We start from the raw sequence: 22258 nt of genomic DNA, 5'->3' as shown, positions 1-22258 counted from the left end.
ACAATTACTCGTTAATATTTTATTTTTATGATTCAAAGTGTTCCCATGAGATCCTCGTATCTCCAAGCGGAAGGGATTGCAATCACCTTCGCAGTAGATGTTCTTTAGATTTCTCAAATTCCACAATGTACGTTTTGTAGTGGAGGACATTGCGCTATAATTGGGAAATATGGGCTGCAAAGAAATTGATCCAGATTGACTCCTTTGATATGCCGTGGCGATGGGGCCGATTTCAACGTTTTTCCGACATGGAAAAGGCTAATGTTATTAACAGAACAAAGCACTAGGCAAACATTGTATAAGTGTCTGATATTCAAGACTTTGAAGATAGTTGCATAGCAAAAGCAGATAAGAAACTCTCCATATCCTAAAGCAACAAAAAATCCAATTACATTTGTCCTCTGGACTATCACTATGCTGTTTAAATGGTGACTTTTGAAACTCTTTCTACTTCTATAATGTCTACATAACCCAAACAGTTAACAGTTGCCAGTTTGCAATACACCGATAGCTGTTGAATTTATAATGCATCATTAATATGGACGACAACCGTAAATGTATGTCAACATCAGAAAGGACACGTACTTCAATCAGAGTTCTTTGTATGTGCATTGCACCTCTAATGCGGCGAAAACTATGACTATAAAATTTGCATAATAAAAAGATACAAAGTATTCGCATTGCGATTCTTTAGTAATTTCCTTTTATAAGGCGGTTGTTTGTATGAAAAACCCGTAGATGTGGTGGAAATTAGAATAATGAACGATTCGGTAAGATGTTTATCACCAATAACTTAACCCCGCCCATTTTTTCTGTTAAAAGAAATAAAATTGATCGGAAAATAACATTCTAAGGCTATCCTCTACTAAAACCCCAAAACGCACAATGACAACTTCGCACGGACCGGAACCAGCAATTGGGATATCAGTAGCATTGGCTAATGCTGTTATCATAAACTGGAAACAGGCTTCCCATTATGACAGGTGGCTGAGCCTTAATGCTGCTAACACACCAAACTTTTTCTGTCAGAACCAAACAAACATACGACAAACTTTATCCTGTCGAAAAGCAGGAAGACTTGCAGAAAGATTTTGGGCATGCTGACTAACCATAATTCACTAGCTGGACATATGTTCAGAATAGGAATTCTCCAAGATGATGTGTCTTTCCTGTAATGAGGAAGCGGAATCCACGAAACATTTTCTATGTGAGTGCCCCGCCTATGGACGCATCAGACATCAGATTTTTAGTGCTAGGTAACATCACATCCACTAACGGAAATTTTGCGATACATAAACGAATCCGAGATATTCCGTTAGACGATCATTAGGCGGTCGTGTTTGAAACCAAAGAGCACAGAATGGCGCAGAATCTCAAACTGACAGGACCAAAATGGAAGGATAGCCTCTTTGAAAAAATGCGTTTAACTTGGAGATGAACTCCGCCAGTATGAACCAAAAATCAGCAAAAAAGTTGAGCAAACAACTAATTCAGTATGTTGCCAACGATGCTGCAATGTCGAGAAAGAGAGCAGAAGAAGCTCACTATACTACTAGTGAAGTGAGGAAATGAAGACCCTGAGGGCAAAGTGCCTCCAAGGTCGATGAAGCGTCCAACGTTCCAAGAGAAAATTTGACTTCCAGGAACTGCTCTCCACATTCAAACAATTGAGACATGATTTACAGAAAGCCATGAAACAAAGCAAATAATTGCCAACAGATAGTTCGAGACAGCTGAAAATGAAAGGACTCTTTCTTATATGCAGTTTGCATTCAGGAAAGGTCACTCCATCGTCGATCCAATAAAGGTGGTGGTAGACACCGCTGCCGCTGCCATAGAAGGTGAGAAATGGCGAAGGAGTCAAAGGAGTACTACGCAGTGGTCACGTTGAACGTAAAGTATGCTTTCAACTCAGTAAACTGGTCGGCCACCAAAACGTACCTCATCAGAATGAACACTCCACGCTACTTGAGAAATATAGTGTCTAACTACTTTACAGACAGGGAGCTAAAGTACGGGAGCGACGGAGACACAAATTATTACCGTGTCTCAGCTGGAGTCCCTCAGGGGTCAGTACTGGGTCGACTCTTGTGGAACATCATGTATGATAGAGAGATGAATGAAGATGAAGAGGGGGTAAAAATAGTAGGCTTCGTCAACGATATTGTTGTGATTGTAGTCGCAAAACAGAGACACGAGATTGAAGCAGCAGTCAATGAAGCAATCTGGGAAATCAATAGGAAACTGCCAGACTAGTTCTCGCAGATCACAAAACAGAAGCCGTATTGATAACAAGCCGGAAGAGCCTGGAATTCTTCAAAATTTGAGTTTGAAGCCAGACTATAGAAGCAAGGAGGCGGTAAAATACTTAAGTATGATGTTCGACAATAGACTCAAAGTGCATATAGAGTATGTCGAAAAAAGTCAGCACTGTTGCAGACAGCTTTCTTGTAAATGCTGCCAAATATTAGCACTCTACATCAGTAGAGTATTGCTATTGCGAGTGATTAGTTCAGTCTTACTCTATGTCGCTCCTGTATGGGATGCAGCATTGACGACTAAGGAAATCAGGAGAAGCCAATTGCGCTCGTACAGATGATGTGCTCTGAGAGTGATTTGCGGCTTTCGAGCCATGTCAGATGACGCGGCGTTAGTTATAGTCGGGCTCTTGCTGGTAGACATCTTGACTGAAGAGATGTCACGAATATACAGCAGGAGAACGACAACCCAAGATGCTGTGTAATTGATCAAGGGCTGCTGCTACTCGGACATCCACTTCCTAGCACAGAGGACACTATTTTTTCATCGGAGGAGCTACCCGCCTACTTCACATGTTAACTATTACTCCGTGTGAAGTAGTCCTACTCTTTTGAATCGGCCTCGTGGCAGGTTGCGCTTTCTCTCAGTGCGCCCGGTATCACTCCGCCACAACGTCACGTGCTGCGTTAATCTTTGCTAGAAACAGAAGTATGAATGGCTTGGGGTCCAAATGGACCCACGACAGCAGTTATGTATTTTTTTTGTTTTTTGTCATTAATTTGAAACAAAAATTTCACGAAATCTAAATGCTCTCAATGCAGTACATGTATTTTTGAAAGATAAGTCTAGTTCCGAGAGCGATAATGTCCTCGGTAGAAGAAGATTATGTGATAATGAACTTATTAGTGTGAGAGAGGAAGTAGGGAATTTTAGCTGCTCGGGAGACGGTGTAATTATTCATGTAGATACCTTTCATGTTACAATAGAATTAGCTCTGGGGAAAAGGGGAATAACACGTGCAGTCGGTTCAAAGTATTTTTGAGAGAAGAATCGATGCAAATGGTTCATTTTGTAATAAGCTTCTGATTTAGAAAAACCTATGAAGTGCAATCAATATAACAATATTAATATATACTTAGTTTTTACTGATTTTAAAAAAAGAATAAAGAACTTTTTAGAGCACAAGAGATATGTCGAAACCGTTACAGCAGTGAAAATCTAAATGTGGGCAAAAACCTGACCGCGAAAGAGGGCATTACTATTTATGTGACCGAAAAAAGGACCAAAAACAATATCAACGATGTCCAAAATGTTGCCAATATAATTGTAAAACCCATTAAGTAAAGACGGTCATGTGTTCTAAATGTCAAATATAAGTAGTTGTAAAAATATTCTAAGGAAGTCGCTTTGTTTTCGCTAATACTTTGAAGTTACGTTTAGTTTGCTATTTGTCATTTAATTAAATAAAAAGTGTGGTCTGTGAATCCTTTTTACATATAGGCAGTGTCGCTATCTTGTGTTGAGTTTAAGGGGCGCTCCCCATACATGTGAAAGGGGGGGGGCAAATTTTTTTGCACAGAATGTGGCCATGTGGGTATCAAATGAATGATTAGTACTTTCCGAAAATGATCTTCATCACCGTACCAGTTAAGTTAAAAATAATATATTTCCGTATTTTAGAAATTTACCCGGCAACCCCCCTTACATTCGTCCTACAAGTACAAAATCTGGCACTTGTATAAAGGATAACATATAAGGTAAAATTTGGTCAAGTTTGAAAAAGATCCAACTAATATTAATAAAGTTATAGAGGGTGAAACTTTCCCATTTTTTGTGACTTTTGTGCAGTCTATAACGTGTATGACGTCATGGTACCACATCAATTCGTCAATAGCACAATAAAATGAGCTTCCATGAATGGGGTTCGCAAAGAAAAATTTTGTTTTAGTTTTTTAGTCATTTATATATCAATATTAATAACTCCAGCCAGACATATGTGTGTATGTAGGTATTGGTAAATACGTGCTAATGAAGTTTGCGGGTAGTGTCTAATTCAGATAGATATATTTGTACATTAAACCAGCCATATTCAATAAACGTATTGAATATGTACATATGTATGTTTTGTGCACGTAGTAAACCGTAAATATGGGTACGATCAATTTATGTAGTCCGTGCATTTCTGTGTTTGTTTCTCACATAAGATGAACACAAAATCTTTATAGTCGAAATGTGAGCTTCCGGTATTCCGACTAGTTTTTATTTTTCATTGATCTCAAAAAAAGATTCTGTTTTAAGCCTAATTAAACCTGAAAAGGAGTTTACTTTTGTTGTTCGTAATTTTTTAACTATCTGAAGCACACACTTAAAAAAAACCCAAAATCGAAGACTGTAAGTAATAAGTAAATATGTGATGAAAAGTCTATTTATATCACTATGAAATCTTTTCTGCTAGATTGTTCTGAGCATAGTGATAGACACACAACTGAAAATTTAGCCAAGGAATTAAAAGGGCATTAAACAATAGTAAATCACTTAAAAAAGCTCATAACTTACTAACAAAGCCTTAGAGATTAACAAAATTTGATGGGATTTAAGAACATGAAACTGGAAAACGATTTTCCAACTAGAAGGAATTACTTTCAACCTTAGGTTTATTAAATTTCAATTTCCTCAAATAACGGCTAAGGACTGGGCCATCATCAAAACCGCAAATGAAATATTATAATAGAAAGTTTTTACGAGGCAACAATGACACTTTCAAATGCGTATATTTTCATAACACTGATTAAAAATTACATAGCCTATTTGTCAAATAATGTTTTTTGTTCCCGAGAACTAAAATTTCTTAACAATTTTGAGATTGGAAAAACTTTTCCAAAATTTGGAATCTAATTCTTTATATATTTAGACTGCGTTTTTGGGTCCTCCTTTAAAAGGAGGGTAGCCTTTACAAATGAGGATATATTTAAAAGCACATACAATTTAATTTCAAATAAAGCCAACGTTAACTGTCGAAAAAAGTGTTCAGCACGGCCATGTGAACATTAAACCTTCCACCAGTAAGAAAACACGCCTATGGACCAAATTTGATATGCAAATGCAGAGCACAGTCTCAAGGCAATCCAGTTGCCGTAGGAATCATTGAAAGGAATAAATTTCTACAAGAAATATGCCTAGATACAACGGTCGATCCGTTGGTTTGGTGGAAGGACAAGCAAATAATATTTCCAGAACTTTGTGAAATAGTCAAAGGCGGGTGGGTATTGTGGTTACATCGGTTCCATGTGAACGAATTTTCTCAAAGAGTGGAAACTTACTTATTGGTAAAGCGATCTCGGCTATCACCTCAAATGGTGTCTACGATTTTGTTCCTCCATTGTAATTCGTAATTTAATTTAACGAACATAAATAAATAATAAGTAATTTGCAATAATCTCCTCTAATTTTGTCTTTCATATATATAAGTATAATATCTAAGTAGTTGTTTCTTATGAAAGAAGAACTTTTTTTCATACATGCAAAAGGGGGGCGTACATTTGTTCTCATCAAATACGGTTATGTTGGGTATCAAATGAAAAGTCTTTGTTAGTACTCTCCGAAGGTGGTCTTAATTTTGACATTTATTGAAAAAGTACGGTGTTCGGGGGGTTGAAAATTATCATTTCTTTAACGGACCCATTCTCAGAAAACCGAACCGAAAAAATCTGAAAGAAATCACGAGGCTGTCACTATACTGTACCTAGGTTCCCCAATACCTTCCACACCGATATCTATTCAAATAAAGCTAATAATAGTATATTACTATAATTTTTAGTAATTTTAGTGTATATTCTCACATAATATATGCATATATTACGTGTTAGGTACCAATGGGACAAACGTCCACTCAAATATTTTTATAAAAGGAATACACAAAAGCTTTCATACCTGAAGCGTCCAGCTTCCGGTTTCCCTACTACTGGACTTTTTTAAAGAACTGAGTAAACATACAAATGCTAATTTTTCACAATATCACAACATAATCGCTCATTATGGAAGTGCGCAACACTTATTTACCCATCTTCAAAAATGTATTTCGGGTGCCATCTTAAAGAAAAAAAATAAACGTCATCTTAACATGTACACATCCCAATTCTTGAATAACATTATTAAAGAATATCGAAAGGTAAATTTTTGGTACTTTGAAATGATGAATCACAATTATCCTTCCTTGCGAAACGTGTTCTGAATAACTCGTGAAACTTTCAAAGAATTTCGTTGGTTTGATTTTGAACTATGGTGCGGTCTCGGAAAAAAACGCATTTAAAATTTAAAATGCGATTATTAACAATAAAATTTTAAAAGGAGGCGAAGACGGCTTACGATTTCATACCAGGGGAGAGCCAATTCATCAGAGGTTGCCTCACCTCTGCCCTGGGAGCAGCGTAACCGAAGCGATTCACAAATGTTATACCTTCCTTTTTATAATTCGCAAAACACAACATATGTGCGAATTGCCATACATATATCATACGTAAATCCGGTCCGGTCCAACATCAAGTGAATGCGGACTCCTTAATCTCTAAAGGAAAAAATAAACGTTTAACTGACCATTAAGCTTGAAACACAACAGCGGAATGACTGCATGCGTGCGGAGTGAGAGAACTGTCAAATGAAGTTAATTACGCGGACTTGTATAAAGAAATATTAGTATACACCAAGTCCAATGCGCAATGCGGGGCGCAGAAAAGTTCGGAAAATTAAACTTTTGCGATGCGTGACAGATAATAATTTTTGTAGAGTGCACGTCATTTGCAATATGACGGCGCTTTTTGTTTCCGGCTGTTACTTTTGAATGTAATTAATTTGAATGAATTCGTTCCCAAAACTGTGCATAAGGACAGGCTTCTTTTTGTCTAAAACAAAACCTTATTAAAATCGGTTTACTGTCTGTCTGTCTGTTTATCTGTCCGACCTGTCTGTCTGTCCGTCACACGCATTTTCCTCGGAGACGGTTATAGCGGTTGACACCAAATTTTGGTGGAAAGGTGGGAACTGTGAACACTCAGAAACTACCCAACCGGCAAATCTGAAAAAAGTCAAAAGGCTCGGCCTAGGCTCCGAAATACCTTCCATACCGATATCCTTTCAAATAAAGCTAATAATAGTGTAATATATTATTATAATTTTTAGTAATTGGCTGCGAATCCCCCTTAATTTCATCTTAATACCACGAAATTTTGCAGTAATGTAGGTTATAACATAGACCATGATCCTACCATGGTAGAAATCGCACTATCACTAACAAAGTTATAGAAGATTAAAGTTGTCCTTTCTTTACAAATTGAAGACTGAGAATGCCAGTATCACCCGAAAGAAGATACTCTCATGTATGATATGCATATATGATATTACGTGCTACATACTTGTTTAAGGTTCTCTATGAAACAAAACCTTATTAGGATCGAGTCGATGTCTGTCTGTGTGTCTTTTTTTAAGGAGATGGAAATCTTCAGAAGACTTTGGCCTGGCACACCAAAATGTGGAATTTTTACCCACTAAAATCACCCCCGGTTCCCTCCTACCCCGTAGAAGCACCTTTAGGTATTACATCACAGCTCCTTCCGTCTATCTGAGGGGTTCGCGACGGTGTCTTCCTCACTTCTACTGCTTATCGCAGTTTATCCTGGATTGCTGCGATCATGGAATTGATCGCTTCCCAACCCTCCTGGCAAGCTACCATTTTCCGGACAAAATTTTGTGGTGATAGCACTTCACGTTGAGTTTCCTCTATATTTCTCCTTTCTTCCATAAAGCTAGCACATTGGAAGAATACATGCAACAGGTCCTCTGAGACCTCGTCGCAATTTGGACAGTTAGGTGAGGTCTGCAATTTAAGCCTGTACAAGTATTAAGTGGACTGGTATTGAAACTGGTTGAGATTATAATTGATCTCCACGCGGTTTCTCTCCAGCCACTCCTCGATGGAAGGGATCAACCTGTAAATCCAACGACCCTTTTCTGACTGGTCCCATCCCTGTTGCCATCTACTTATGGATCTCTCCCTTTCGACTTTTTTTACCTGCGAAAAAAGGAGAGATGGACTTTGTGTGTTATATTTCCATCATCTTTGTTTTAAGGATGCCAATCAGCATCATTCCTGAGATGGCGGACGCTACCTCATCTGAGACGGTCCTGAAGGCAAAACACACCTTTAAGGTATTTTTTCTGTAGACCGCACTCAGTTTCTGTGCACTGCCTTAAACATGCGGCGCTTTTCCCCAAACTGGAAGTGCATATAGCAAGATAGAACTCACGATCCTGACTATGAACAGCCTGCAAATATACCGGAACCCTCCTACGTTCGGATCATCCTTGCGGGAGCCATACTCGTGGTGGATGCTTTTTCGCTAGTATGCTCTATGTGCTACTTAAAATTGAGTTTTCCGTCTATCATCGCTCCCAAGTATTTGATAGCCGGCTTGAAAGTGATGATACGATTCCCAGTTCTAATGGACCCGTAATTTCTCTTGCGGCGCTTAGTGATGAAGACCGCTTCGGTATTTTCCTTCGCGAGTGCCTGTCCAGCACTCTCTATACAAGCGCTGATTGCGTCGCTTGAGTACAACTCAGCATCTTCAAGATGCATTGTGACCACAGACAGTGATACGTCGGCGACTCTCCTGCCTTGTAGTTCCGTCCTTAATTGAAACGTGTACATAAAGTCCTCGCCAACTTGCCAGGACATATCACGTTCCAGCGCAGCGCTAACAAAAACCACCCCTTGCATTAACCTTGTTGCTGCCCACTCGATGGCTCGCGCATTAAAGTCACCGGCTATCACGTTTGCACCTCGTCCTCTTACATCGCGAATAAGATTGTCTAACCGGTCATCAAACTCAGGCGGTGTCAGGGTCGGTGGGGCGTAGCAGCTGTATACGAATATACCGCTTATTTTCGCCCACACAAAGCCCCTAGCCGCCTGATCTATGCTATATTGTATGGCTTGACGACCGCATGCCCATATCACCGCTCCCCTACTCGAATCTGTGACCCATTCACCACGGTCAACTAATGATAGCAATCTCTATCGTAGATTCGTAAGTGGTATGCGCAAGCGAATCCTGTGCAATCCTGCAATGATTGAGGTTTATTTGTATTATCCTCATTTGTTCATTCATCCATGGTAGGCCAGATAAAAGCAGCAGCATCACTCTCAAGACCATTTGACATCAACAACGGTCTACGACAAGGGGATGCCCTATTATGCGTCCTCTTTAACCTGTCCCTCGAGAAAGTGATCCGGGATGGTGAGGTTAATGCAAGAGCAGGCGGCGCGAGATCTTGGGCTACATATCAATGAAGGCAAGACAAAATAAATGGTGGCAACGTCAGCATCAAAGAACAACCAAAAAACAACATCAAACCGCACTGGTCAAACGGAAAGAATGAAGATAGGAGAATACAACTTTGAGACAGTTGATAATTTCTCCTATCTACGGTCGAAAATCACAACCGATAACAGCTACAATGATGAAATCCGCGCACGGTTGTTGTCAGCCAACAGAACATATTTCAGCTTACAAAAACTGATTCGCTCGAAACGTCTCACTATAGAGTCAAAGCTCTTACTGTACAAAACTATGATCTTGCCAGTCCTTATGTATTCCTCGCAACCTGTGTTCATTGCAAGAAAAATTGCAATCTCTTGACCGCATTCTAGGAAAGAATTCTCCGAAGAATGGTTGGCCCCCTACATGGACGATTCCGTAGTCTACATAACAACAAATCTATGAACGATACCATGACCGTCTGGTTGTGGATAAAATCCGACTCAACAGGTTGCAGTGGGCGGGTCAATTAATCCGTATGAATGAGGATTATCCAACCCGGAAAGTATATAATATCTATGGTATCTATGGTAGAAAAAGAAGACCAGGAAGACCCTGCCTGAAATGGAGCGATGGCGTTGGTCAGGACGCCAAACAGCTTTTTGGAATATCGAATTGGTGGACCTCCACGCATTCCGGAGTTCCTAAAGTTCCTTATTAAGGCAAGTTTAGACCGGGTACCGGTTGTTGTGCCGTTGATGATGATATTAGTATATTTTAGAAATTTCGCCACAAACCCCCTTAACTCCATGCTAAAACTACACTTCCTGCATAAGGGATAACATAAGGCATAACATTGGAACTTTGAAGGAAACCCAACTATTATTAACAAAGTTATAGAAGGTGGTACTTTGAATGATTCGATGCGGGCGGCTACGATACTGAACATTTCGACGTCTGATAATAAAGAAAATAAATCAATAACCAATTAACTTTAAAATTTTGATTTACAGTTTGGTTTTCAGAATTTTTATAAACATATATGCTCTATTTATATCGATCAAATGAAGATATAGTCTGAAAAATTACTGGTCTGGTAAATTGCTGTAGTCATACATAGCCTGAGAAATTACTGAAGATGTAATCTGGGAAATTTCCTGTGTTTCCTGTGTGAAAACTGTAATGGTTTACTATGCTACCTGGGCCAACTTTTGGGTTATATTTTTTATTTCTTTTTAAAACTAGCAAAATTATTGTAGATCCATTCGTCATGAAAACGATATGAATTCAGATAACAATACAATTTGGAAAAAATGTTAACACAAAACTATTATCTGGCGTCGCAATGTTCGGTGTCAAAACTTGTTTACGTCGAAACGTGCCGCGTCGGAACGTTATATTATAATTCTAACTTCATAAATAATAAATAGATGGTCATTTACCTGAAGTTTTATCACATCTAGGAGGCTCGATAATCTATGTAAAAGGAAAAGAGATAGCAGAAGTTTTGAGAAAATACCTTAAGGATTTTTTATATTATCCAGATATGTCCCCTAACTTTACCATGCAAAAAAAAAATTCAAACAGAACGTATTATAATAAACTCCGCCGAAGCCGGTCCCAAGCCCGGTTGTGAAAGGAGGAGGGATAGATAGTTTCAGTCTGAATGGCTGTACACCACCGCAGCGTCTCAGGGGGTAGGTGAGGAAAGTGCAGGAACTTTTCAGTCTTGCAGATTACTCACTAAGGAAGCTATCTCAACACCTGGCAGCTAGGGATAAAATGCACCACCAACAATGAGAAGAAGGAGAAGTTTGAGGTCCGGTACGGATAACCGGCGGGAGTCGTCTGACTTGGTGACTGGGTCGGGCTCTCGTAATGGACAGCACGGCGTCGAAACCGCTAGTCGTGGGGCGGTTCGACGTCTAGGCGCCACGACGACCAGGAGCACAGCTCCGCCTGCTGCAGCTGTTTCGCCACAATCTGTGGCGACTACTTCAGCAGGTTCGCGTAGGAAGCGGATGAAATGGACTGAAGAAATGAACCTCTTCATCATCCGCTCCTACTACGAAATAACGGCGGGGGCGGGTATAACATCTTACCGCCCCTTGTTGCACCAGAGATTCGTCGAGCGTTTCCCGCAATTCGCGCACGTGACTGTGCAGCGAATCGCAGACCAGTACCGCTTTATTACTCGCAGCGACACAATCCCAGCCACCATCAGGGAGCGTGTTCGACTTGAAGTCATCGGGGAAACTGGTGACCGAGAGTCGATGGGGGCAGAGGCGGCGGCATCAACAACACCACGCCGCACTGCAGGCAACAGGTTCAGTACTCGCCGAAGCACTCTTCTCCACCGTCCAGCTGAGGTTTCCGCTGAGGTTCGGGACGAATTCCAAAGAGCGTGTATGGAATTCTCGGATATGGATCCTTTGCATAGACCAGGTATTCCCAGGCTCTATGCATCTCCAGCAACTCCGGGAATTCTATCTCAAATCAATGATGAGATTGCATCTCGACTGTGTGCTGATATGTCGCTGCTGCAACTACAATCACTTGTGTATTGTGGTGCAGTTGCGGCTATTAGATTGCACGGTCAGAAGATTCGCTTTCGCGTTATTGGTTTGAGTGACAAAAGAGATCCACCATGGAAAATTCGTCTGGAACGTCGGCGGGACTCACTAAGGCAGGACATTGCTAGACTGATTCAGATCAGCACTGGCAGTGCCAGCCGACGGGTGAGAAATAAAGTGCAGAGGGTTTACCGGAACTATGCCATCCCCTGTGAGACACCCGTAATTGAAATTCTGGACACACTAAAACAGAAACTTTCTGTCATATGCAGTCGGTTACGACGGTATGGCGAAAGTTATTCCAGATGTGTCCAGAATGCAACATACGCGAGGAACCAGCGGAGCTTTTTCAGATCTCTCAACGAATCCCAACAGAGCGCCCAGACAATACAGTTCTCGGTGACGGAAGCGAAAGAGTATTGGGGTGGACTTTGGGGTTACCTGCCCAGCATGCTGAGCATGCTGAGTGGATCACCGCCGAAGGCACCCGCCATGCCAATACACCTGGCATGAATTTCGCGGATGTTACCGAAGAGGAAGTTCGACGAGCCATAAACAGCTCGAAGAACTGGAGGGGCCCAGGTCTGGATCGGGTGCAGAATTTCTGGTATAAGAAATTTACCAGCGTACACAGTCGGTTGGCACGCAGTATAAATGAGGTCATGAGTCGGCCGGAGGAATTTCCACCTTTCCTCACTGCGGGGATTACCTACCTTATCCCTAAGAAGGACACGGTGCAGGACCCCGCAGACACAAGACCGATCACTTGCTTACCAACCCTCTACAAATTCATCACGTCCATTATTAGTGGAAGGATCAATGCGCACCTCGAGACCAACAACATTCTGTCCGAGGAGCAGAAGGGCTGCCGAGTTGGGTCAAGGGGTTGCAAAGAGCAACTCATTATCGACTCGGTAGCTGTAGGACAAGCAACTAGAGGCCAGAGAAACCTCTTCAGTTGCTATATCGATTATGCCAAGGCTTTTGATAGCGTTCCGCATACCTGGCTAATCGACATCCTACATCTGTATCGCGTTGATCCGAAACTAATTAAGTTTTTGGCGACAGTCATGGAAGGGTGGCATACCACCTTATCAGTCCGTACATCTGAGGGTGCTAATACCTCAGAGCCCATCCGTATACGGCGGGGCATCTTCCAGGGGGATTCATTGAGTCCCCTTTGGTTTTGTATGGCACTGAACCCCCTTTCATGGCTACTGAATGATGCTAGAGGGCATGGTTTTGCAATAAAGTATGGCCTACGTGCTAAGTGCGAACTGACACACTTGATGTACTTAGATGACATCAAGTTGTATGCCGGTACTGACGACCATCTTAGAAGTCTGTTGCGAATAATAGACATGTTCAGCCGTGATATTCGGATGGAGTTTGGATTAGACAAATGTCGAATCCAAGCCATCCGCAAAGGTCATCACGAGCCACATGCCGGACATAGCATTGGTGACCTCCACATCGAAGCTATGACCGAGACAGACTTCTACAAGTACCTAGGAATTCTGCAAGGAACCCATGCTCGAGTTGGTGATCTGAAGGAAGCTCTGCTGTCCGAATTCCTGCGACGTGTAAAGCTGGTGCTGAAATCGCATCTCTCGGGGAAGAATAAAATAAGCGCGTTGAATGTATTCGCCATCCCTTCACTGGCTTATGCATTCGGAATATTGCCGTGGACGAAGACCGATCTGGAAAACGTCCAGCGGCGGATACGGACAACTATGTCCAAATTCCGAATGCATCACCCAAAGTCTGCCGTGGAGCGGATGAACCTGCCTCGTGACATCGGAGGTAGAGGCGTGGTTGACGTGGCGGCACAACATCATCGCCAAGTCGACTCGCTGCGCGCTTATTTTTACAGCAAAGAGCAGGCGAGTCCCTTGCGTGCGGCTGTCTGTAAGGCAGACTGTGGACTGACTCCACTTAACTTGAAGGATCGATCTTTCAATCCTCTGAGTGGGGTGAAGTCGGACCAAGAGCGGATCGATGAATGGAAGTCGAAGGCAATGCACGGTAAACATGTGAATTGTCTTTGGCAGCCATTTGTCGATTTGCATCTGTCGAACAGATGGCTGTGTGCTGGGGAGCTCTTTGCTGAGACGGAGGGGTTTATGTGTGCCATTCAGGATGGCGTGGTTGCCACCCGAGCTTATAAAAAGCTCATCATGAAAGAACGGGTGGAGAACGACCAGTGCAGAATGTGTGGTTCGGCGTTAGAGACGTTGGACCATCTCATTTCTGGCTGTACTGTTATGGCACCAGTGCAATACATCACCAGGCATAATGCTGTATGTAAGGTTATCCATCAAAACCTTGCATATAAGCATGGGCTGATCATGGGAACATGTCCGGTTTACCGATATGAGCCGCAAGCAGTACTTGATAGTTCTGCTTACAGCATGTATTGGGACCGGCAAGTTCTGACTGATCGCCATACCGCACACAACAAGCCTGACGTACTGCTAGTTGACAAGACGGGTCGCTCCGCGTATATTATTGATGTTGCTATCCCCCATAATAGCAACATTGAACGGAAATACGTGGAGAAGAAGGTGAACTATGAGCCATTGGCTCGGGAAATCAAAGAAATTTGGCGTCTCGAGCGGGTGGTCGTAGTTCCCATAATATTGTCAGCTACAGGTATTGTACCTAAATCCCTCACGGCTTCCCTTGATGTCCTGGGACTTTCGCACAGTCTGGTTCAAACCATGCAGAAGTACACCATTCTGCATACGTGCTCGATGTTGCGGGGGGTACTCGACGGATTCTCCCACTGACCTACCACCGGCCACCACCACCAGTGCCCCTTTAGTTTTTAAGTAGGTACGATCGTCCGAGCCTAAATGCTTGGCACTTAGTGCTAGTATTAGGTAAAATCCGGCATCTGCCGAGATTGTGATAACTCGGAAATAATAATAATAATGCGTGGGTTCGCGCCGAATCCTGAAAAATAAACAAATATGCGCCAGCCTACCGAAATAACATCACGCAAGCTAAACCGCGCGTGCATAGAAAATCGCACCCCCATATATGTTTTGAGTTGAGTTTTGAGGGGTTACAGCGGAGGAGTTGGGAAAAAAACTCCTCAAATCAGAAATATTTATCTAAGATTCATTATAATATATATTTATATATATATATATATATATAATTTTATGCATGTATGTTATATGCATAAAATTATTAAGTTTAAAAAAAAAGAATCGTAAAATTGAAATGATAAAATAATAAGAAAATAATAGTTTTTGGCAGCAGTCATGCACCAACTTATCAGTGCATTTATCTGATTGGGATGGACAAATGTGAAAACCACAGTGTGTCGATCGCCTTAATAATGCGCGTATTTCTCGGTCCGAATGACGTTCAAATGACTTCGGTAAAATCATATTTTTTGAAGCCCAGGCTATACTTGTGTTTCTTCAAGAAACCTAAGGTTTATGGATTAAGTATAGCATATTTTATGGTTAAAAATCATAAACGACTTTTTAAATGCATATTTCTCGAAACTGCATGTTGAAAATCTGCTGCCACCAAGCCCGAAATTTATCCAAAGAAATTCTTTAAAATTCTCACGACTTATTCAGAGCATATTTCTTCGGTCCGCAGACTAGGATAATTACGATTAATTTGGTAGTTCTTTTTTTCATTCATTAAAGACACATTCCTTCATTCATTAAAAACACCAAAATTTCAATAATGAACTACACTATGGAGCTGGAAAAATTACTACGCATGCTCAAGCTATTAGTAAATATATGGTGAAAAATTCATATTTGTACCTTTATCCAGATCTTCACAAAAAATTTCTAAATAAAAATTTAAAAAAAACGACCATCACACGAAATTTGTTGTTGTTGTTATGTTTTTAGCTGTCCCACCATGTCCCGGTAAACGACATCAGAGAGAGCTAAGTTCCCTGGTTCGACTTACGATGACCATACGTGAAGACGAAAGATGGCTAGGGGTTGGGCCTATGTATGCCAGCTGTCACTCGGTCGTAGAGGCAATTTGCCCTTTATAGCTGAGACTCCTTGCAGTGTGCAGTAGTTTTGTGTTTGTTAAAAGTCGTATGATCGTTGTAATGTGTGTAGCTTCCACTTATTTGTTTCGAATTTTGTTGTTGTGGTTGTTGTTAGTTGGGACTCACTGTAGATGGCCCCTTTAGCCGCATGGTGCGCCATTATATTTAAATGGATTCCACCTACCATTATACGGGGAGCTGCTGAGACCACAGCGCAACTCGTGGCTTCTTTTGTTGTTGCTGCATCGGTGACATAAACAGCGAAACCATTTCTCCCAGGCCAGCTTAGTTTGTTTTACACTTTTACCATCCATTCTTGTTTGGTTTCCCCTGCTGGCCTGTTCGGTCCATTCCAGACTTCCAGCCTTCTAGTCGAGCAATGATCCTCGTGAGATGCCATAAGGTCAAGAACTTCCCTGAAACATTTATATACTTTCAAGAGGCCATTGTTAACAGACGGGTTTTCTGCCACTAGTTTATAAGAGGATGGTAAAGTTGTTTTAAGCGGTCTTAAGACTCTTTGACTGCTAGGAGATTTTTTTTTTGAAATTGTGTGGGGGTTTATTAGCAAGGTCATGGGCAACATGGTAAGGTGCTGATTTGGTTAACCCCAGGCATCTTTTGAGCTGGGTCACAACTACAGAATCTACTTTATTGTCTAAATATTTGGGTGATTCAACAGTAGAAGTGGCACCATAATCGAAAACCGACCTAACCACTGATTGAAACGGTTTAACCGGTTTTTGGGTTTGAGGCCTCAGGAGAAGCCCGTAGAGAAGCTGATAATTCTTGCTTGACAGAAAAGCAGTTATTGTCCTATCCAGAAAAGTGATTTCCTTATTTTGCCTAAGTAGGGTTCGATTGACCAAAATGCGACATGATGCGATTCTGCTTTTTTGATTACGCTGAACTTGTCCACATTAACCGGTAAACTAAGCGCGCCACATTCAACATATTGTTAGATATATACTGATTCATGTATTTTATTATGGAGAGTGGTTATGTATAATTGGGGAGTGTTCGGCGCAGAACGCTTCCCTGGTGTAAGTCATCTCTCACTTTTTCAGACCATTCGTCCAGCACCAGGTGCCTTACTTCAAGAAACCTCAACACCCACGTGTAAGATATCAGCTGGCATTTCATTTGTTCTCATAATAGTGGCCAAGGTTCTGAGGTCAACTCTCTCACATGCCTTGCTGATGTCCAATGTGCGATGCGATGGACACCTGAAGCAGAAACTCATTTATGCATGATGTGGTCGATCTACCTCTTCTGAAGGCATAGCAGTGTTCCAAGAGAGTACCCTCAGTTTCCATAAACAATGTGAGTCTCGGCACTTAAAATTTTTGCAAACACGTTAATTAGCGAAACAGGTGTTAGTTTACTATGTCCAAAGGATCTTTGTCTTTCTTGGGAACCGGTATAATTTTTATGTTCTTCCATTCCAGAGGTGGTTGGAATTTTTTCCAAATTTTATTAAATGAGTTGACTAGGTGAAGTTTTTTGCTGTCAGTTAACCAGTTCACATAGTTGTACAGAATTCTATCGATCCCGGGAGCTGTTGGTAATTTGTATTTGCCCAGAATATCGTTAAGATTATGCATTGTGAAATCTTCTTGTTGGTGAGAGGCGTAGGGCTCGGTATTCAGCAGTGTGGGACATGTATTGTGCTGTGATTTCCGATAAAAAATTCTGTTTCGTTTCCCTATCTCATGTTATTAGCTGTTTGCTCTCTTTCTAAAAATTTTTGAAATCCTTTATTTTATCCCGAAATGCTTTCATGTCTGGTTTGTTAGACATTTCTTCCCATAACTCATCTCAATGTTTCCAGTTTTCTAAGGCATTTCCTATTCTGAGGAAGTTCCTCATTTTTCTAAGAGATATGGTTTTAGGTCCGCATCCCACCAAGCCTTGGGTTTAGTGCCTCTCCGTGTCTTAAATGTTGAAAATTTGTTTTTCTCGTAAATACTGTGGGTGAAGCCTTCAATGCTGTCTTGTGGTTGCATTGCATTTCCAATCAGATTATTTAGTTTGTTTGTGGGATTTTTGAAACCTTGTTGGACTGTAAATGATTTGCTTTGTAGGATAATTGGCTTGTGATGACTGTTTGAGTCGGTGACATCTAAGGTTTTCCAGTGTCAGGAGAGCACTTGAGAATTGATAAAGGAGATATCCAGCACCGGTGACCTCAAACTCCTGTTAGGGTTGTTACTGCAAAGGTTTTATCACCGTTATTTAGTGCTCGAAAGTCACAATTACAACGCTCACTTAGTAGTATTTTACCTTTTGCAGGTTAACAGTATCCCAAAAGGCGATGAACCTGGCGTTCAGGTCGCCAAAGAACATCGTATTGGGACGATTAGATAGAAACGCAATTAATTTCTTTTATAAAGGATGAGGCGCTCATTTGAGGGAGAAATAAACCGATGCCACAATCATGTTGGGTTACAGGTCTCCGCAATGATGACATTTTGGTCAGTATCGTATTTCGCTTCTTTAAATGTGATATCATTTTTGATGGTGACCATCTTTCCCCATTTTGTGTATCACGCAATAACCTTTTAATAGTTTGGATATCGGGTTGAAATGAATGGAAAATATTTCTTGGGGTGCTATAATGTCTATTTCCCTTTTATTATAAAAGTGAATAGCATCGTCTTTGCAGTTAGAGATGTTTTGAGCATTATGCTGTAACCCTCGTACCATCAGGTGTACTCGTGTTATTCAGTTTCTCCGTTAATTTCCTGACTAGAAGACCTTTTTGCATTCCCAAGTCCTTTTGACTTTCATATATTTTGTTGAATATTAGCATAATCTTGTGGAGGAGTATCTGGTAGTCAGAGACAATGTGGTATGCATTGGTATTGAACGCCGGACCATTCTTGGCTGTATCATTGTATTGTTCAATCTGCGGAAAATTTCTGGAAGTTATTTTGGGTTGAGTTTTTTTTCAATACTGTTCTGTATCTGCTCGGGCCCCTCAGGATATCATTTAACTCTTCATTGCTGCTTCTACCGTTGACCGATTTTTGGTTGTTGTTTCTTATTTTTTATTATTATTCTGTTAAGGGAAAGTCGCACCGCGTCCTTAAAGAACTATTGTGCTCTTTTTACTGGTTATAGTGTACCTATTGATCATAGTATCCCAAGCAGGCCTATAACCGTCGGGAACTTTAATATGTTCCCTACTTCCAGATCTTTCAGCTTTGCATCTGGTATTAAGTGTTCTCCCAGATGCCTCGACCTACTTTGCACAATTACCAGACACTGTCCCAGGAAGTGCATAGAAGTTTCGTCATACTCTTTACAAAACCTGCAGGCAGTGTCCGTAGATATCCCTAGCTTCCCTAGGTAATAGTTCAGCCGGCAATGACCAATGAGAATTCCCACTATGATTCGGAGGTTCTTTTTGGTAAGGTTTAAGCGATTCATTGTGCGCATGGGTTCGTATCCCCCAATAAGAACGCTGGACTGCTCCATCCCTGGTAGGCCCGCCCAGTATAATTCCCTCAACCGCTCCTCTTCATTTCTTAGATTGATAGCCATGAAACCGTTTCCGATTTCGGCCCGTGTAAAGGCGTCCCTTCTCCCTTTTTGGCTAGTTCGTCCGCTGCTTCGTTGCCTTCCAACCCAGCATGACCTGGAACCCCAAAAGTATCCAGACCTTGTTGGACGAGCAGAGTGTATTCAGTCTGTCAAGGCATTCCCACACCAGTTTAGAGTTCACCCGGTTGGACCTAAGTGCCTTGATCGCTGCTTGGCTATCGGTGAGAATAGTTATGTTCTGCTCCCTGTAGTTCCTTTGCAGATTAAAGGAGGCACATTTGTCTATGGTGTATATTTCCGTGTGTAATATGCTAGTGTACCTGCCCATTGGCTCAAAGTACATTTTCCTTGGACCAATGACACCGGCACCTGCTCCCTCTGCTATGAGGGATCCGTAAGTGTACCAAGTAATCAGTTGCTGGTTTAAGCCGTATGTCACAGCCCTGCTCTCCCAGTTTGCCTTGTTATTCCAACGTGTTTCAAACTTCTTATCGAAGTGAAACCTCGTTGTCATGTTATCCATTGGTATCAGTAATTCGGGATACCGCCTAGAAGGAATATCAATCTTCCTTCGATTTAGGCAGCTCCCCGCCTCACTCATACTACTGGCCATCCTGAATATTGCCCTCCTTGCATGTATCTATATATGCAGCTGGAGAGGGGTTAATCCCAGAAGTACCTCCAGGGATGCCGTTGGGCATGTCCCAATTGCCTCACTGATACACACGCAAGCCAGCCTGTGGAGCTTATGTAATTCGCTGGCTTGCGTGCTGAGTTCGGTTCTTTCTGCCCAGATTACCGCTCCATAGGTAATCATTGGCCTTACTATTCCAGTATATATCCAAAGAAGTAGCTTCGGGTTGCAGCCCCATTTTTTTCCTGCTATGGACCTACAAGTCATCAGAGCCCTCGTGGCTTTCTGACAAGTGTTTCCGACAAGTGTCTTCCATAGTAATTTTTGGTCTAGGTGGGAACTCCGTTTTGTACTCAATCTCATTGTCAATTCCATGATAATAATTCCTAACATTTCTTATGGCTTCCTTAATTGTTGTTTTTGACTCCTGCAAATTTAATCGCTTTTTAAGGTTTTGTGTAAACACAAAACAGACATTAAGTTCATCCTAGTACCATGAAATTTTGCAGTGATATAGGCTATAATATAGGGCATGATCTTACCATTTGGTGAAAATCGCATTATTACTAACAAAGTTATAATATGTCAAAGTTGTTCCTTCTTTGAAAATTGAAGATTATGAATATCAATATCACCCGAAAGTGGATACTCACACATAATATATGGATATATTGGGTACTAAGAAATACACAAAACCTTTCGTACCTGAAGCGTCCAGCTTCCAGTTTCCCGACTTGTTTCTATTCAGCCCAGTTGAGACATTCTTTATTTCGGGTAATATGCTCTGTGCTATTGCATAGTATGCATTTTTGGAGCAGAATGTACCATTGCAGTTTTCACTGCTTCCACAGTTCAGGCATTCCGGTTTTGTAGTTGCATAGTTTGGCAATGTGCCCGCAGTTGTAGCACTGTCGCTCTGACTGTTCAAAATGATCTAATTCGAAGTAAGTTTTTCCTATGATTACATGCGTAGGGAGGGTTTCCCCCTGAAAGGCCAGCTTAACCGTGCCTGTTGGGAAGTGTAGATCTTTGTTTTCTTTGCCTGTTCTGCTAAACCTCTGAGCTTTCAGAATCTTAACAGGTGACTCCGACCGGCTTGCTATCTTTCCCTCATCGCAATTTAGAGAAACATGTTTAATAATTCCGTCGCGGCATTTTGCGCTGAACGGTACAAAGGGTTTGTAGCCCAGAGATTTCACACTTTTATCCGTTACGAAGCAGTTCGCTGTTTGTGCGGTTTTGAAGATGGCGTCGCTCTCGCATAGCCTTCACGTTTGATATTAATATCCTTGTCGTACCTTAGGGATTTCCGATGTGTGAACAGGTCTAATCAGTCCAGCCTAACTCTGTTTTCCGGATTTGCTTGACAACGGCCAATTAGGACCGAACAGTTCACATACTTGATGTCGTTTAAGTTTATTTCGGAGGCCGATACCGTCCAGTAGCATCAAGAGATTTAGGGAAAATATTGGTAGGAGCAACGCTCGGTGCTGCTGCAACAGGTGTACTAATAGTTGCCGATTCGAAAAGGGGAAAGGTAGGGTATTCTTTCCTTTGTGCCACTGTGGGCATGTATTTAATTTTTGGAACTTTGCTTTGCGGACACGGTGGATCGTTTTTCTTTTAATAGCTAGTTTTCCAGATGCTGCTTTAGAATTGTCATTGTTGGAGGGGGAAATCACACCCACTTCCATACATGCCTCTTTTTCCAAGCTGTTGTCTACAATTTCGGTAATTAATGTCGGACCCCTCTCCTCCCATGCTAATAGCACTTTGGATTCCGATTTCGCACCAGGGCACGAAAAGCACGCACGGAGCTTAATGCAAAGCAAGAACCAAACAATATGTGCAAAAAATAGGCTGAATAAATCAGTAGAAGACAAAAACGGTTTTTTACACA

Source organism: Hermetia illucens, chromosome 1 (assembly GCF_905115235.1).
Source record: "Hermetia illucens chromosome 1, iHerIll2.2.curated.20191125, whole genome shotgun sequence".
NCBI lineage: Eukaryota > Metazoa > Arthropoda > Insecta > Diptera > Stratiomyidae > Hermetia > Hermetia illucens.
The sequence above is the reverse complement of the archived record's forward strand: the minus strand, read 5'-3'. Positions refer to the sequence as shown.